Source organism: Thermobia domestica, chromosome 3 (genome assembly GCF_964235325.1).
Source record: "Thermobia domestica chromosome 3, izTheDome1.hap1.1, whole genome shotgun sequence".
Classification (NCBI taxonomy): Eukaryota; Metazoa; Arthropoda; class Insecta; order Zygentoma; family Lepismatidae; genus Thermobia; species Thermobia domestica.
In genome coordinates this window covers 18,205,020-18,225,666 of record NC_137456.1, presented here as the reverse complement: position 1 = coordinate 18,225,666, position 20,647 = coordinate 18,205,020, and the positions used below count along the sequence as shown (strand labels likewise).

The 20,647-nt window shown below is 35.5% G+C and overlaps 1 protein-coding gene across 1 annotated transcript in view; it reads left to right on the top strand.

The window, feature by feature from the left end:
- LOC145681393 (apolipoprotein D-like) overlaps nt 1-20,647 on the top strand; it is a 44,357-nt gene that overhangs the window by 3,794 nt on the left and 19,916 nt on the right. The gene's annotated exons all lie outside the window — the stretch shown is intronic.

The following is a 20,647-nucleotide window of genomic DNA, read 5'->3' as shown; positions in this document are numbered from 1 at the left end:
AACCAAGAGAAAATTGTCTACTTAAAGTGGAATTCGAACCACTATTCGGGATTATATGCGACGTAATCATCCTCATCGAGAATCGAAACTATGACCACGCATTCAGCGATTTGCCATTAGGGTCACAATTTTTAATTTGGTTTCATCAACTACGTTCATCTGTCGATATTCAGAAATTTAAAATTATATTAGTTTATTTTGCATTGTTTCAAAATGTTCTTTCGACAACAGTATCAGTAACTATAATATTAATAAGTACAGATTTAAACATACATTTAGCATAGTTTCTGGGGTCATTATGCCAGTCCCTAATTCTCTACCCTTTTATGTGCACGTTCGAATAGAGCGGAAGTGTTTTTTTTGGGGGGGGGGGGAGGGGTTCATCATTAGGTGTAGCGACATTACTGGCCATGGGGAAAATTCCTATTAAAATGCTTAAGATGCAGCCATTGATGGTTATCTGCAAAAATATTTAATATAGACGCACCATCTGTGGCCATTTGGAACTATTAAGTACACTTCGACTCCATTTGATTAATTATGAATCCACTCGAGTTGAATGTTTTCTTTTTAATAAAAATGTGAAAGATATCTTAGTAAGGAGTATTAAAATATCGAACTTAACCACCACAACATACAATATGCAGTGGTTCACTACTAAAATATGAACTTCTGTGGAAAATCACTCGCTAAACTGTTCGTTGTAACATTAAACCCTCCAGTGTCCCACCAGTGAATTGCTCTTATTTTTGTGTGTAGATGGTAAATTAAATTAAAAAAAAAAAAATATCCCTGTGAAATTTTATAAAGATCTGCTTTATGCTTTAGCAACGTATGATTACCGTCATGCTAAAGACCTGACTACTGCATGAAACATAGGCCTATGTTATTCGAAGTCTTTAGTATGGCACTAATAACGCGTCAGAACGACTCTGCATAAGGCCCCTTAAGTTTAAAACTTAGTGTTCACACATTGAAAGACGAAACCTTGAAGCCTCTACACGCACAGACTGATGAACATCCTAGAAAAAGCTTTGTCCGTATGTAGAGGTCTTCAAACATGTATATCCGTTGGCATACGAAATACGATTCTTTTCATTATTTCAACCTTATGATCACTAAAAAAGTAATTTAATTGATGTCGTGACAACATTTTACTCTTTATTTTTTTTAATGAAATGAAATCTTTAAGTTTTACGTCCCACAGTTATGCCAGATAGGCTAAAGGAAACAATGATGATGAGAAATGAATGAAGAAAGTGAGAGGAAACAGGAGAACCCCGAGAAAACCCACGCACACGGTGTTTGTCCACTACAAAGGTCACTTGGCGCGAGCTGGGATCGAACCAAGGATCTCATGCACCAGAGGTGAACGCTCTACCACTGAGCCACCGCGGCCCCTTCTTTATTTTTAAATTTATATTAATACTTGTATTATCCTCATGATACACATACTTAATTTATATATTTAATTCAAATTTGTGCTTATATTAACACTACGTTATGCCATGTTGGATAACACAACTAGTCAGAAGACACGAAAAGTTCATGAATATTGTCCTACTGACGAGCCCACAAATCGTAGTTTCGCCACTGAATTTGCATCCTCATCAATCGCTTGTCGGACAGTTGTGGCTTTCTATTTCTATCAGTCCAGTCATCAAGTTTTTAAAGGTCTTAATAAAAATATATATATATATTTTTTAAGATTAAACAATATTAATTGAGCTTGTGTGCATTCAAAACTATATATGTCTTCATTCACGTACGCAAGAAGTTTTCGGAGTTTTCGAAAGGTAACATTTCGAAGTTTTACCACTTTTCTCCTGTGAACAAGAAATTATGCTAAAGTAAATATTTATTATATTAAAAATCTTGCAGTTTATCGTCTCATGATTATGCCCATTAGGCTAAGAGAGACGGGTGATTAAAGCAAGTGAATAATGATGGAAGAATTGATGGAATGACAATGTGGAAGAAAACGGCAGTATCCCGAGAAAACCCACAAACACGATGTTGTCCAGCAAAATTACTTGGCCGGACATCGAACCAGGACCCCACACAGGAGAGGTAAACACTCTACCACTGATCCACCGTGCTCCCGATATTTATCATGTTAAGATACGTACACAAACACCTGAGATTATAAATACTCTAGATCTTCAACTCCCTTTGACGAATTCTGCGTACGCCACTGCATTTCCTTATCAAGGGTCGAACGTGAATCCTTGGAAAATGTTGTTATATGTTTTCAAATAGAACTTTTATTAGTTTTAAAGAAACAGAAAAAGGTCGAACAGTATACATAAGAACTGGGTTTAAAAATTGCTGTTACATTTGTAGCTAGTGCAGAAATAGAACATACAAAGCATCCGAGCACAATTCTAAGAAAAGCGCTCAAAAGATGTGGACGCAAATTCTAATTGATAAGGTTTTGCTTCCTGGTTCGAATAGCGCATTACACTCTTTTACACTCTTTATGTATTCGAACTTTGCTTGTATCTATTCATGTAAACAATAAATATGAGAGATGAGAGAGAGAGAGAGAGAGAGAGAGAGAGTCAAGGCCCTATAAACGATGAGGTCACTTGATCAGAGTTCAAAATTAATGTCGATGACACCAAATCTAGTTTCTTATAAAATATTGTAGCAACAGGGCATTGACCTACTTTTTTTTAAAATTATGAAACAAAATCAATACTCGAACAAAATTTAGAGTAAAGCATTCGATTTTAAACATGTAGAGTGAAAGCGGGGAAGCTGTGTTATTATTGTTTTCAAAATCTTTTGTCGTTGCGCATTCTGACGAGAAATTTGTAGCTTAAAATATATCAAATGATAAGCATGCTTGTTGTGCTGTATGGTTGCGGAACATAGTCCCTTACTTTGAGGAAAGAACACAGACTGAAAGTGTTTGTGCATAAAATTATAAGATGAATATTGGGACCCAACAGGGACGTGAATGGGGAATGGCGAAAATTTCATAACGAGGAAATACATAAACCCTTTACCAAACATTGTTAGAGCTATCAAATCTAGAAGGCTCAGATGAGCAGGTCATGTAGCCAGAATGGAAGAAAGTAGGAACGCTTTCAAAGTTTTAATAGGAAATCCAATCGTAAAACGACCATTAGGAAAACCTAGGCGCAGATGGAAGGACAATATTAAGATGAATCTCGTAGAAATAGGAATACAAAGTAGAAACTGGATCCAGTTGGCTAAAGACAGGAGTCAATGTAGAGCTTTTGTGAATGCGGCATTGAATCTCCGGGTCCATAGGCCATAGAGTTAGTTAGAGCGATAGTTGTTATGTTATGCTCTTGCCTAATAAAGTTTGTCCACATTTTTAAAAATATCTATCCTTATGTCATGGATAAGATTGTTTTCCAGCCTGTTAATATATTAATTCTCGTGCAGTACAGTAATCTTCCAGTTACGTTTCACAAATTGAACAATGTACCAGAACCATCACAAATATGTAACTGAAAGTTATTGAAACAATCTAATTTCTAACACCGAACCAAAAGTCTCAAAATTTTATAAACACATAGGTACATGAACTGTGGTTTAAAAAAAGAAGTTATTTTTGCAATTTACTTATGCAATTTACTTTTGCAATTCAAAAATTCATAATTCACTAAAGAAAATATTTATCTACATTTTCCTTCGACTTCAAATAGTACGATTTCTTTTCTTTTCTTTTTCTTTCTTTCTTTTTTCTTTTTCCTTTTTTTGACATTCATAAAATTGCTCAATCACAAACGATAAATCATTAAACTGAATCATAATTTTAAAGATTCAAGCTAGAATAAAGAAATTTTTATTAAATTGGTTCTGAGCTGAGACCAGGCCCGTAACTAGGGTTTGTGTTCCCGGAACAAATACGAAATTCGACGACCCCAATTTATATATATATATTGTCCTTTTTAGGCGCCCTTCTAACCATGCGCCCGGGGCACGTGCTACGCTTGCTTCTCTCTAGTTGCGATCCTGACTGAGACTCTTATTGAAGACACAAACTTTAGTTCTTAGACAATTGTTACGATTATTATTTTGTTCTAGTCAACAGTATATTATGTGATCCCTAATTCGATTCCGCCAAGTGAGCTTCATAGTGAGCAAACACCGTCTGCTTGAGTTTTCTCGGAGTTCTTCCGTTTTCTTCCACTTTGGTCGTTCCATCAATATTGTCCACATCATCGTCACCTTTTCTTTTAGATTTAGTACATAAACGTGGGACGTTAAACTGAACGTAAATAGTAGGTCTATGTTTGTATATTGTTATCAATTAACTATCTGAATAGTTAATTGGATTATGAAATAACATATACTAATCAGATTAATGTTTTTTTTTTTTGACACGTTTTATATCAAGATGCAATTTACACATGCATTTGGTGCACTGAATGCCATAAATACAATACATCAACTTTGTACACACGTATTCTAAGTTTGTGCAGGAAAAGCTGTGTAAACATGAAGTTGTCAATAGAATAAGAATTATTATGAATATAGGAGACGAAATTTTTTAACAAGAAATAATATTGTGTTTGTATACCAATTCTTTTCTGCTAACAGCTCGTCAATCTGCACGAAATCCCCAAACAAACAAAACTCCTGCAACTTTTATACGTAAATTAAATATAGGTATATAGAAGTGAACAAGCTTCCGCTCATTAGACGACTAAACATGCGTGCTACTACAAAGGTCATTAGAGTCGTATTTAGGTCATTGCTTGCGCCTCATTGGTTCATTACAGAGATACGGCTGCGTTAATATAGTCACTTCCCTTACCAGAATGGAAAGAAAACAGAAACAGACAGAAAAATAATCCGCCAAAATACTTGGCTCTGTTTGGTTCACTATCAAAACAACAGGATACGTGTGATCAATTGCTGTCAAGGATAATGAAGCGGTAGTAAAAACAATATTCTATGTTACATGACCCACGTGTTAAGGAGTAGAGGAAAAATAAGTACGGCAAAATATATTACTGTCTTCCATTTACAAGTCTGTTGTCCACTGACCATACAGACATGCCTCCAAAATAAATTTCGTTCCCCCTAAAATTATAATAGAAATTTACAGGGACTAAACAAGCTACAATTAGTTATTACAGTAGACAAAAATTACAAGTTAATGGGCTATTTATCATTAGTAGGCTTTATTATCTGTAGGAGTTGCTATGATAACGCTATTACACTGTTTTTCCATCTGTCTGTCCGTTACTCCACACGATAACTCTTGAACGAAAGCGAAAGTTCAGCCGAGTTCATTAAAGAAATTAATCCGTTAACACCTTGACGAGTAACGTTGGTTATTTGGTTATTCATATTCCTTTAAAATCTATAACCTTCCCTAACTTCTATGCAACCTGCTCAGTAGAAAATAAATGTTAGTTGCCTATAATACAAGGATAAAAAGTAGCTTTTCTTACTGCAAGTGTCTCGGCCGAGTTTGTTAATAGAGACAGTCCGTGAACATCTTCGATCTCAATACAAAACTAAAAAATATGGAATTATTTGATATTTTGATAATTATACGCGCTATGATGTTCTTTTCTGTATTTGATAATATCTTCGGTGACCACTCCAGCGTTTGTTTTAACTGAGTTCGTAACGCAATATGTATCATCTCTTATCGATTGCACTGTTGGACGAGATGGTCAGTTATTTTACACATTCTTACAAAAATTTTGTTTGAGTCTGAAGCCTGGTAGTATTTCTCCCGTCCTTCATTGTTTCTATTCCTTTGTGCCCCATTAAAAATTAGTTGATATACAGGGTGACCACAAAGTCCGTTACCCCCTATCGGGTGTTCACATATTCACATATATTCACATTGTATTAATGTGGGATCATGGCAGAGGACAACTTTGAGGTAGTGTGACTATTCTTTACTATTTATTCCTGAGTGTCTATGTGTACATCATCGTTTTCATAACAGAATATGATTCTCCACATCGAACAGCATCCTTAATTTCGTAACTGCCTCGTAACATGTGGCAGCAATCTTTTGTTTAATGAACCCTTATAATGCATTGTCACAACATGACAGATCAGGACTTCGGGGTGGCCAGTCCAAAAGTGCAAGCAAATGGACAGAACCATGTCCGATCAATTTATCAGGAAATACCTCATTGAGGTATTCTCTAACGGCAATAACATAATAGGCTCCATCCTGCTGGGACCGTAAACGACCGAGCATAGTCCTCGATCTTGCAGATATGGAATAAACCAATAATGTAACATGGTGAGATACTCAATGTGATTCCCAGCACGTTCAAAGAAATATGGATCTACCAAGTGGGCTGCAGACATTGCAGCCAAGATCATGACATGCGCTGTGTTAAGTTCTTCATAAAAATGTGGGTTTTCTTTACTCCAGATATAAACGCTTCTGGCTTTTGCACTGCGATATGTTGCACACCCGTCAGAGAAAAATACTTTCTCCTTGAAGAAAGAATTATAAAGACAACGAGCATTCACCCACAAGCCTGCTCACGTTCTTGCATGTCACTCTTAGTCAATTAGTTTACAAACAAAGTGAGTCTATAAGCCTTTACTGCAAATTCTTCTTCATCTGTTTTCGTAATGTCGAGTATGGACCAATTAATGTGACCGCTTACGATTTTTTTTTTTTTTGCGAACTTTTTATACATGCTGCAACTTCCACACACGTTTCCAATTGTATCGGTGGACTCCTGAGCGGGCCTTATCTTTATGCAACCAGTTGCAAAGAGCTTTTTCTCCCATCGTAAAATTGTTGGTTTTGGAGGGAAAGATTTCTAAAACCTTACATGAAATCATGCTAAAATATTTCTATTTGATTTTCCTATATGTGGTCGTTTATGAGTCCAAGTGCTCATTACGATCCGTTCCTCCATGGTGTACCATCAGTCATGATTTCGATGGTAATCAACTGCAACAATAAGAAACAACAATTCATTAACAACCCTTCTCGGATCTCTGGGAGTGCCCCTCGGAACAGGCCAAAATAATACGTCTATAACATAATAATAAATAGAATATTATCAGCAGTGCCCCCCCCAGAACATTGTTTCTGAAAGACATTGTTGCCCACCATCCTTATCAATGTTTCCTATAGTTAGACTTTTCATCCCATCCTTAGTTGATACTTTTACAGATCCGTGTTTTCTCCCAATTTCGTTCAGATGGTGGACAGCATTCTACCTGGAACATACAACGTTATTGGGTACAATTGACGATTTTTTGTCGCATTTTTTGTTTCAGATATCCGAAATATCCTACTTTGGGAGAGGGAGGAATATCCTTTCTCCGTTTTTGCTTCCAACCCATTCCTACAATAATGAAATCTTTGATACAAATGATGCATATTGCCTTTAACCAGATCTTAACACGATTCTCGGGTTGTGGCCATTTTTGATCCGTTGCGACCAAGTTTCAGTGGCCTCTATCTCCAAAAGGTGCACATCCATACACTTGTTCCTGTTCTCAAATTACTTCTTTTGTCATCACTCATCATCTATCATCACTCTGAGTTTGTCCCTAGGTCACGGAAACACATCGCATATTGTGTTTATTGATTTTAGAAATATCTATTCATTTAACTGGAATGTCATAATGGGAATTGTAAGGAACGTTGGATTAGAGTAAAAGGAAAGAAGACACTTAAGAAACTTTCAGAGGCGTATCCATAAAGTAAGATTTCAACCTTCGCAGGCGGATAAGTAAATTTTCGTGCGTAAGTTGGCTATATTGGCTTCAGCCTTCCGCTTCTTTCCCGTGGCTGTTTCTCATTGCTACGTGGAGCCTAGTGTGAGTAACACGTATTTGCAATGGATGTACCGATTGTGGGCGCCAAATGTGAAGTGGGCTTCGTTATAGTTTTCTACAAGCAATGGTAAGCGTTCAATGGAAATTCACAAAGCATTTGTCCCTCTTTATGAAAACTTCGTTCTGGATGATGAAGAAGACAAGAACGAAGTTAAAGTGTGGTTCCAGCCGCAGTCGTTGGAATTTTATGACTATGGATTACTTAAGCTAATACCTAGTCTTAACAAGTGTTTGAACAATGGCAGCAATTACGTAGAAAGATAACCCTACTCACCCAGGTACGTACTCAGGGAGTACGTTCTAGGGTCCGAATCCCCCAAAATCCTGACTTTTCTGTAAATTTCGACTTATTTTGGGGATAATTTTACAAATTTTAGTATATTTTATCCTCATATTGAATTTGAACACCTGGAAATAAATTCGTGCGTACGTTTTTGCTGCTCACTAAATACGTTGTAATTGACATTTTGTCAAATATATATTTTTCAGTAAATACTAGCCGTTGTAACCTTACTTTTCGAACCCATCTCTCATATTAGGGGTCGGCAGTTGCTTTCCAAAAATAATTTCATGCGAAATGTTCGGGCTAGATTATGAGAGCGTAGTTTTTGTAGACCAGAATTAAGTGAACGTTATCGACCAACTGAGAGCAAAGTGTGCTAGTAGCAGCTCTCAACGTTTCAGTGGCATGCCGTGGATAGGAATTAACACGTGTACAATAGCTGACTGAGATGGAAAAAATAAATAAATAAACATTGAAACACGATCTACCAGTCCATGAAAAGATAACCATTTTACTTTTGCAAGTGTTCGATAGTGTTTTGTAATGCGCCTATCCTATCAAAGCAAATATTGAAAAACTTTACAAGACTAAACACGCCGGTGTATACGATACATTAAAAGACTACAAATGTTTAATGATTTTGAAACACCTGAAGTCAGTTAAAGAGCTACTTCATATTAACATTTAGATTCTATTGATTTATTTTAAATGGTAAAATGAAAACTTCCGGTTTAACGTCCCACGATAACGCCCTTGTAGGCTACGGGAGATGGATGATTAAAGAAAGTGAATGATGATGGGATAAATCGGGAGAGTGAGAATGTTGGGAGGAAACGGGAGTACCCCTAGAAAACCCAGGGTCACGATGTTGTCCACCACAAACTTATTTGGTCTAGAATCAAACCGGGGACCCGACGCACCAGAGGTACGTGCTCTACCACTGAGCTACCATGCCTCCTATTAGACTAAAATAGTTTCCAATGATAAAACATACATTCGTCAACAGATCACATGGAGCTTAACAGAATAGCATGATTGAAATCTCATGAGTAGTTTTCGAGGAAAGCAAAAGAAACGAACTTTTGTGGGGCTAAAGGGTCTGTCAGTGTTGCCACAGTCCTAGCTCTGGAGCGGGCTGAAAAATAGTACCAAATTAAAGTAAAAATGGCTGAATTTATTATTTTATACCAGTGTAATACATGGCTCTATAACACGAAACCAAAAGAGGTGAAGTTCTAGAACACTCCACCCCCCCTCCCTCTTCCAAGAGAACAAATCAACAAAGAGCTCTTTTTAAAAAATTACTTTTTAAAACCATCCAAATAGGAGGAACCCGAACAACCTTGGAAGTAGATGAAACTTTTCTTGCACGTAGGAAATATAACAGAGGCCGCAAATTAAAAAGGAAAACAGTTATTATCTTCGGTACGTATTATAACGAAACCAAACGCTCCTCTATTTCAAAGTGACCAATAAACCAAAAAAGTATTATGGCCATATATGAAAAAATATAAAACTAGGAACAAATCAATCATCTCCGAGTTCGTGTGTAAACAGTACGTTATAATAAAATATTAAAATATACATTTATTGCACCTTATTCTCGCTTATTTCATGACCAAAGAAGGATAATAGACTGTAAGAAGAATATAAGGTAAGTTAACTGACATTTGTAAAAAATGTAAAACATGTGTACTTTAAAATACGTGTACTTTAAATAAATTGTTTAAATAGATCTTTTTTATAAAGTTTATGTTTTAAAATTATTGTTCAAAGTCTTTGTATTTTAATAAGCCTTCTCCAAAACCAATGCAAATGAATTGTGCTGCCATCTTTGGAGTTCTTTTAAACAATACGTTTGTGAACGTTTATATGTTTGTGCCCAATCATTTTGACAATGAGATCTCTGAAACTACACGCTCTAGAAAGATGGCGTTTTCACTGATCGATTGCAAATTTTGCGTAGATTCTTAAGTTCAAATTGAATATTTAAAAAACGTGGTCATTATTTCTTTATTACATTTTTACGAGTACACTGAAAGTGTTGAAATTAAAAAAAAACTAAAGCATCATATCCTACGCATTATACATTCCAACACCATATAATTGTATGCTGGGATTGCATATCCCTCAGGCGTTTGTTTCATGGCCAAATTATAATGAAAAAGATGGATAACCATTTTTCCACTCTAACAAAAAGTTGAATCTTTATTGTTTGGAGTGTTTTGCCTAATGAACACTATATATCACTGACATTATAATTTATTGTATGTGTAATGTATTTGCTTATTACATACTGCATGCAAGAAGAAAGAAAACGCTGATCACACATGAATTAAAAACTCCAACCGGAAGTAGGCTCAAATCTTGCAAACTGTTTTATACATTTGCTGTGGGGAATTACTATTCGTCTTGTAAGAGTAATATGGAATGTTACCTGAGTGTCTGTCGCATTTAGATCCGTACATTGTAAAAAATCGTTGTGGTATTTCAACGATATGCTTATGTGTTAACACAATTGTGTTAAAATATAACACCAACAGATGGCTAGAACAACTCACTCTCCATTTGTAGTTGTGTGTCAAATGCCAGTAGTTGAAATGACACACAGCCTGTGTGTTAATTTAACACAAGTGTAGAATATTCGGTGTTGTTTTCTGCGTGATTGCCAAATATGTTGGGCATCTAATTATAAAGACTTATGTCTGAAGCTACAATCTAACACAGTAGAAAGAAATACTTAAACAAATTCAGGTATTCGCAAAATTTCAACGTGCAAACTGCACGATATGTCCTCAATTGTCTTACATAATGTTTCTGAAGAAATATGTCAACAGCAAGAAACAACACCGTATTAATGTGTCACTTCTACACTGCACTAGAGCTCACTAGTCAACACCGGAGACTGTTTCAAAAATGGTGGAAAACCAGTGGAAACACGATTAAGAGGCAAACATACTATAAGGATGTAGGTAAGAGTTTCCTATCATTCTTGAACAAGTTGTTGGTGAAGGTTGTGTTTCGAACCATCAAGAAATACTTCACAAAAAGTGTTGCGGAGGACGACAAAAAAGTTTATGAATATTTTCTAAATGAAGTGTTCTGTAGTTTACTATTCTTATTTTAAAAGTAGAATCTTCCTTAATCGTAAGTATGCACACCACAAGCTTTTCCAACACAGAATAATGGTTTCATCAACATTGCACACGGAGTTATTTCAACACCGAAATAGGTGTCGTAGCAACGCAGAACTGGAGTCGAGCTAACACCAAAAACGGTGTTAATATGGTGGTCTGACCTTGAATTTTATCATAGAGAGTGTTTATTTAACACCAAAACAGTGTTACTCACATATACGGCTTTGAGCTTGAATTATGACACAGATTGTGTATTGAAATAAGAAGAAAATGATGTTGAAATAACACAGGGACTGTGTTATATTAATACTTGACATGGTGTAATATTAACACAAAATAATTAACACACTACACACTGTGTTACTTTCTTCATGTTGGTGCTACATCGCCACAGGTAACACTCAACACTTTTCCCCACACTACCGACCCTGACATGGTGTCGAATCAACACCGAAAATACTAACACATATCCGAATTTAACACCACTCAACACAGGTTGTGTGTTAAAAGCGTAACACACCGCCTGTGTTAAACGCTAACACCGCGGGGTCTGTGTTGAATTACCACCGCATAGTAGTATTCACGCTGGAACCACTAGCCTGTGTTAAATTTGAGTTGAATTAACACAATCATTTTTTTTTTTTTACTGTGTAGTCTTATATCTAAGTTTCATTTGAAATTCTACTTGAACGATTACAAAATCGAGTAGTCTTTAATATACTTTCCAATGTGTGAATAAATATTTCTAAAGATGCTGTGCACGCATTTAATAATTTTGGATTTTTTTCCCTTTATCTGATAAAAGTTTCAGTAATTTTCAGTTTAAAATTTCGTAACAACTTACTCCAGCACAAGAAATGGCAGTTAAACACATAAAGGTATGTGTCGTGTTTGATTTTGATAGGGTCTACTGGATGTTTTTCTGCCAAAACTTTTGGACAGCTTGTGTGAATCTTTAATAAGATTTACTTTCTGTTTATCGTTCTGAATTTAGCGTAAATATATTTTTCTTGCTAAATACTAAATTTGTATCTCTTTTAGGGTGATGTTTCTGACTCAGGTAATGACGCAACAAAGAGAAAAAGTATCTCTTTAATCATAAATGGGAGGGTGTTTCGTAATTGGTGCAATATTTAGGACTTTTCAAATATAACAAATCGGAATTCGGATAAGGGACGCCAGGCAGCTTTTCACGTTCTTTATAATCCTTTGTGGAGCTTCATTCGTGTTAACTATGTATAAAATGAACCTAGAAAATGGTGAGTAGTAACCTAGAGGGCAAGTAATTAATTGATTCTGACGAAATGAGTAGGAACTCTGAAATTATATATAGCCTGAGATTGGTGTCCTGGTTTTTCATTTACAAAATCTGGCAACCTTATGCTTGCCTAAAGCTGTAGACAGAAGCTCTGCCCAAACTCAAAGATGGTCACATTCCTTCAACACAATAACGCTCCAGTGCACTGCTCCAAAGTTTGCTCCGAATATTTGGTCAGTACTGAAATAATAATAATAAAAAAAAAACCTTCTCTGAACTTCTAACCTCGCCCTATGCGACTTTCCACTGTTCTCCCAGGTTAAAAACAGAATGAAAGATATACATTTTACGACCGATAATGACCTCTTAAGAGCTTAGGACGATGAGTGTGCCAAGATTTTGGACGAAACCTGGCAAGATTTGATTGAAAACTTTTTCTTTAATTTAACGATCAAGGATTACGCATTACGCTCCGAAGCTAAGAAGTGCGGTGATGATGATAATGAAGAAATTAGGAGAAAGGGGGTGAAGCACCGAGAAAACCCACGAATACGGAGTATGTCACCACGAAAGCTCATTTGGCACAAACGGGGATCGAACTAGGAACCCTACTTAGCAGCGGTGAGCATTCAGCTCTGAGTCACTGAGACCCAAGACTGGTTTCAAAAGATTTTGGAGTGTATAATGCGTGGTAGAAAAGATTGTAAAAATTTGTATTTCTTTCGGAAACACTCACCCCATGTTGATCCTTATTTAGCTACCAACTTCCACATCCAATTAGTACATACCAGTGTTAAAATAATACTGAAATCCAATAATATTTGGACAGGGAGCAGGTAGATCAATGCTGGAGTATTCACCTCTAGTGGAAGAGTTCCTGGTTCAATTCTCGGCCACCTGAGTTTGTGGTGAGCAACATCGTGTTTGTTGGAGGTTCTCCCGTTTCCTCCCACACTCTCAGTCCACCAATTATTTCTCAATAATTCACTTTTTTTTTATAAGGATCCGTCAGACTACAGGGCTATGTGTGACGTGAAAGTATAGACTTTATTTCATTTTCATTTTCGAACAATATATGATATTAAGTCTTTATTCGTGTGTGTGTGTGTGTGTGTGTGTGTGTGTGTGTGTGTGTGTGTGTAAATGTGTTATTATTTGACTTATTGTGACGTTAGGGACGGGTATTTATTTAGAAGCGATAAAAAAATACACGGAGAAAAATACGTCATGTTCTAATCGATTCACCATCATTGATTACTTAATAAGTCACGAATAAATGTATGTTACAACGAAGGAAGGCAATTTACTGCTGGTATAAAAGCCCGCCCCCTACCCTCCCAAGTCAATAAGCTACGTTTTATTTATATTCCTTTTATAAATTCAATATTTCCTCGTTATCAAGGTCAAAACAGATCATGAAATTAGCGGCAAAATCTTCGTTATATACTGCATAATAGCAATAGTAGTCTTTTCGAGTACCATTTACGGGATTCTAGTTCAAACCTCTAATATAGGAATGTTGAAATGAAATGAAATGAAATCTTTGAGTTTTACGTCCCACGGTTATGCCGGTTAGGCTAAAAGGGGACGATGATGAAGAGTAATGAATGGAATGAAGTAAGTGGGAGGAAACGGGAGAACCCCGAGGAAACCCATGCACACAATGTTTGTCCACCACAAAGTTCACCTGGGATCGAACGTGGGATCCCAAGCACCAGAGGTGAACGCCCTACCACTGAGCCATCGCGGCCCCTATAGGAATGTTGTTACTGGTGTGTTCGTTAAGAAGATTGGTTTACCAAAAATTCCTTTATACACATATTAACTCTGCCACTCTTTGTGTCCTCTCGGGAGACAAAAATCTCAACTAGAACTACTTCACGGATTATCATTACTTTAGTCCAGTATTATTAGTGATGACATGAAGTGTGAACGTGAAATAAAAGCAAGGATAGGAATGGCGAAAGAAGCCTTTAGGAGGAAGAAAAGTCTGTTTTATGGGACCTTAAATAAAGAGACGAGAAATAAATTCATAAAATGCTTCGTGTGGAGTATTATACTGTACTGGCCAGAAACATGGACGTTACGTAAAAATGATTAAAGACAACTGAAAGCTTTCGAAGTGTAGGTGTGGAGAAGTGTAAGATCAAATTTTCCTGCCACATAAATCATTTTCCTGTTAAACAAGTATAGTTTTATTCAAAAAATGCACAAATGTATGTTGAGTTAGGAAGTTTTGCAGAGGGGTTCAGACCTAGTGGATCACCCGTGAATGCGCCCCTGGTCAAAGCACAACACTGAAAGATAACTGCTTCTATTGAAGTGTAAGCGCATGAGAATAATATGCATAATGGAATGCTATTTTAAAATTCTGAAATTGTTATTAGCGAAAGTAATAGAAAAAAAAAATGTTCTATACCGTAAGTTGCCCTGTATTTGAAGTCGTAAACAGAAAACCTGCGTCAAAATAGACTCCAAACCAAGTATGTTATAAAATAGAGGATCTGCCCATACAACAAAATCGTGAAGCCATACGTCACAGCTTCACCACACCTACTCTGCCCACTCCACGCCACTAAGATCGCAATGTTTCGAGCCAACAAACATGGCGAAAACGAGAGTAGCCAATCAGACTTGCCGGCTCAGACGATGCTCGGTTGTTTTTTTTTTTTTTTTTTTGCTTCATTGAGTTCAAATGATGAAGCTACGTATGGGCAGTTCCTCTATTTTATAACATCCTTGCTCCAAACCCTACTCCCCTCTTAATCTATAATGTGTGTTCATGCCAGAGGTGTTCAACAAACCAAAGAAATACTGAAAAAAATTGAAAAGACCCAATGCAAAGTAGTCAACATTTCATACATATAACTCTAAAAAAAATATTCACCTTTGCTAACAGCAAAAATGGTGCCAATGTAATTCCCATTCGAATTAGTGTTTTAGAACATAGGCGCAGTGTTCGTAGGTTTCCTTCACAAAATATCCCTCGATGGACACAAAAAATTCCCATTTCTTATAAATTTTTCCCTAGTTTGTTGAGTATCCAATTCCTACGACAGAAGTTGTATGATAAGATTAATTTATCTATATTAAAGGAAGCACCAACCACATTTGTTTCATTCGATTGCTTTTTTGCTTCTATTGCTTTTACTCTTTCCCAAAGGCGCCGATCCTGGGGGACGGGGGCCCCGGGCTCTCCCAAAACTCATGTGTGGTCCCCTATTATATTTATGAATATACAATATTTGGCATAATTTGAATGCAATTTGTCTTAAAATCCTCATATATATATATCCTCTGCATCTGAATGCCCCCCCCCCAAAATTTAAAGAGAAATCGGCTCCCCTTCTCTTTCCTATACTTTTTTATTTTTTAAAAAATACAAATACACTAAGCAAATAATGGGTGAAAATCATGCTACTTTTAACACACACCCAAACAACAATTGCTATTTTATTGGTTTATATTTGGAAGAACAAAGAAAAATTTAAGCATTTATATTGGTCAATCACTCATGAGAATTTCCCTGGATCTTCACATTATATCGAAAAAATTCCCTTTTTCCCTTTCTGCTAAATTTACCTACAAGATTTCACTAGATTAGGGAAATTTCCCTCGAACTACGACACTGCATAGGTTCAGCACCAAAGAACACAAGTGATATTCGCCCTCCCTCCCCCCGTGGTTTGATAAAATATGTGTTAGTTACATTATTGCACTATACAGTAAATTACAATTTAAATAAAGCTCAGGTTAAAAGCACTCATTATGGTGTTCAATTGTCGCTGACAAGCATATATACTCACATAGGAAATATTTTTAGTGTGTAGTCACTTGTTCTCTGTGTTTTTTAACAACTTAATAGAATAGATTAAATTTTAAAGAAACACATACGGTAATTAAAGTAAAAGAAACACAAATTATCATTTAATCTAATGGTTTTGGTGAAGAGGAAAAGTTAGAAAATGAAAATAATGTTTAATTGTTTGCAAGCAACCTAACCGGTTAGTGCACGCGCCTTTGGTATGTAATACCCAGGTTCGATTCCCGGCGAGAGCTCATGTGGTTCGGATTCTACATTAATCAGTAGGTCCCGTCTCATATAGCCTAGCTGCTGATAGGGACGTTAAACTCAAAAATCAAGTCAAGCAACTTAACGATGAAAACTGCAAATTCTCAAACTTTAAATTCCAGAATTAATAAAACAAGCCTTATTTTTTTTAAAAAAATAATAAAACTATGGTTGTTAGTTGGCTAAGACTGTGAGGGGCAGATATTGTACACTATGTTACGTTTTTTTTAAGTTCTCACATTTAATATCTGGAGAAAAGGGAACTGCTTAAAAGTTTTCGAACAATCCGGATTTTTGTAAGCATTTTCTGTGATCCTATTATTGTGGCACAGGAATTTTACCGCCTTGCATCAGGTGTACTCCTACCTAAAGCATAGAATTTGGCGACAGTTGAATCGAGGTCTGACAGGCACTGCAGATGCTACCGTCAATTGAGATCAAAAAAAGAAAATTTTATATATATTGCATAAGATAAACAAAAGTGTGGAAGGTGAGGCCATATATTACGGTAGTTTTGTTTGGAAAGTGTAGACATACAGGGTTAATGCAATGACAAAAATTTGAAAGAGAAAGTAGTTGTCCAAATTTTGTAGTTACCTTACCTTATAGATATGCTGGATTAAAAAAAAAAAAAAAAAAAAAAAAGCTAAAAACACCTTTCTCTGAAAAAATGTTTACGACGAAGCACTTTTCAAAAAATGGTATTTCTTTGGCATTTTAAACATTAGCATATTAACAAGCAATAAAGAGCTGCAGAATTTGGAAAGCTACTTTCTCTTTAAAATTTTTGTCACTACATTGACCCTCTTTGTCAATACTTTCCAAACAAAACTGAAATCTTGCCTCATCTTCCACACTTTTGTTTAAACTATGCAATATCTATAACAAATTATCTTTTTTGGTTTCAATTTTAATAATTATGATTTGACATACGTATCAACTGCAGTACCTCTCAGACCTCGATTCAGCTGTCGTCAAATTTGATGCTATAGGCAGAGGTACCGCTGATGCAGGGCGGTAAAGTTCTCGTGTTATAATAATAGGATCGCGGTAGATGCTTACACAAATCCAGGGTATTCAAAAATTTTTAAGCGGTACTATATATATTTGATGAAAGTTTTGTCTTCATTGTGAACCAAACCACACTTGTTTATTTATTATTTTTATAAAACTTTTATTATAGTAAGAATATTACAATGTAATTAGTATATATAAAAAAGAATAAACTGTGGAGAATTGTTCTCATGCCTAATATGTTCAACATGGCTATAATTTGGATTTGAAACTTCCCTTAACGAATATGGATGTTATTGATCACCCGACGGCACATGTTTTGGTAATTTCACTGCAAGTCTAAACATAAGTCTTCTTAGCCCCATCAAATCTTGGGTGTGTTTCGAAAAAATATTTTCCTTGAGGTACTCCCACAGAAAATAGTCTCTTGCATGTTGAAAATCGTGTGTAAAAAATTCAACACAATATTTGCAGTATGCGATCTTGCACCATCCTGCATAAGTCACTGCGTGTCGATGGAGAAAGCTGTAGCAAACAGCTGTAGAAGCTAGAACAAGTTATTGGTAGCATCGTCAAGTACCGCTTACTGTTTACCATTTCTTCGAAGAAGAAAGGTCATATCAGTCCGTGGCTGGAAACTATGACACACACTATAATCCTCGGGGCATGATGTTTCTCATGAAGTAATCGCGAATTCTTATTAGCGCAAAAGCTCACATTTTGTTTAACCACACTATCGAAGTGAAAATGCGCTTAATCTGAAAACCAAACGTTTTAAGAGTTTATTGCTTATCGTCAACCCAACGAACGAATATTAGTCTCTGCTGCTTGTGATTATGTGTGGGTTCCTCACAACGATGATCTTGTACGGATACATATGTTTTTATTTAGCCTACATCATTTTATTGTATTTTACAATGGATAAAACACATATGAACACGTAAAGCTTCCCTTTGTCTAAATTCTGGATCTGTGTGTGGAAACCCATCATTTCAACTGGGTCTTTAACTGTGTTCGTATTATACCTAGAGTTTTTAAACGAAAATCTATTCCTATACGGTATCAAATCGCATGTATCAAATTTAACGGTAATATTTTGAGCTTCTGAAAGGATTAGTGGCTGCTTCTTCAATTTGAAGTGGAAATTTTAAATATATGATATTGGAACATACGCCAAAAAGCAAGAAAATTTAATTTCAAGCGATTTTCTGAAAATACTGTCTTTGTTTTTAAAATGTCATAAAAAGTGCGATGAAATCACCTTTACTTTAGGGAAATTTCCAATATCTTTTGTGGGTTAAAACAACATAGGAAAAAAAATGAATTTTTTTTTTGGTAGAGTACATTGAGAATTTTAATTTTAAAAAATTACAGGATCCAACTAAAAAATGCGACTTCCAATCTGACAGATCACTTTCTATTTATTGCGGAAGATTAAACTTTAAAAATTTAGCAGAGCATTCAGAATTTAATTATTATCATAGAATTAAATATTTCTGACAAAATTCGATTGCCCTTCAAATTGAAGAAATATCATTTCGGGATTATGCTAACTTCTGCAACTTTGTGTCATGGATACACAAATTTCAGTTGCAGTTCCTGTAGAAATTTCACAGTTGTAGCGTTAATCTCGTTACAACAGCGTAACATCACAAGTTGAAAAATACCTATGTTCGTGATAATGTTAATTTTGAACATTTTCCCAGTGAAAAAAAAAAAAGCATTCTTTTGATTTTGTCTTTATCGTACAGTAATGATACTCGTAGTAAGAAGCTAGAACCTCCCATAAAGTTTGTGCTTACAGGTTTGTTGTTACTTTAAAATACAGGTTTAACCTAAATGATTCTTTATGTTTCAAAGTGTTGTTTATTTATAAGTATACGACGTGCAAAGAAAGGTTATACAGTGAAACCTGAATAATTCGAACCTCAAGGGACCAGTAGAAAAATTCGAATTATACAAAAATTCGAATTAGAAAAGTTTTTGTAAATGGTTAGCCTCTTCTAGGGACCAAGAGAAAAATTAGAAATAAAGAAGTTTTCGAATTACAGAAGTTCGAATTTTCCACTGTATATGAAAAAAAAATACATATACTAACCAATATCTGGTACATTCTACAAATGTTCAATGTGTGTTCCCTTGGTCACTCGGCACACATCTAAACGGTAACCCAGTTCCGTCCATACGTTCACTAGCATGATTCCGTCAATGTTCGTCACAGCAGCAGTCCTGGAGTTCTTGCAGCGTTCTTGGCATTGGAGATACATAAACTTTGTCCTTAACATAACCTCATATTAAGAAATCACATGGCATGATATCTGGTAGACCATTGATTGGAACCCGATGAATCATTTAAGCTAACCCTGTACATTTAACTTTTTCCAACTGCAGGCATCCTCTATTGCAACTTTAAAAGAATGAAAGAAGTATTCTCTGTGTGAAGTAGATATATGGTTAGCAACCGTTTTGATGTTTCCCGTAAGATTATCAACAGTCCTACAGTTCGGTCAAAATAAGACTCCTTGTAACTAAGAAGCTTTAATTGCTTTCTTTACTTCGAAAACAATGGATAATGAAATTTTGGTGCACATACATATATATATATATATATATATATATATATATATATATATATATATATATATATATTGCACACATTTTTTAAATTTTAGTGCTAGTAGTCCCGGGGTCGATTCCTAGTAAAAGAGCATTAAAATCTGAATGCTTTACGATGGTGTGGATTACACTGTAGGTACATGTCTCGTACAGTCTCAATGCTGAAAAGGAATGCTGGAAATTTAATTTTATAAAAACAGATCTTCTAATTTTTAACTTGATTTGGTTGAAATTGGTAAACTCAAGGAGTAACACTGAAATGTTTAATCGTAAAACCAAATGATTTTACTTTTATCATAAAATAACAAATCATTACGATTTAGTCGGAGTTATTTTTTTATTAAGATTATGAAATAGTGCACAAAATATCTCCGATTTTTTTCACAAATAAATACCTTAGTTTCTGTTGTTTTCTGAAGTTACATAAAATGTTTATTTCACTAAAAGTT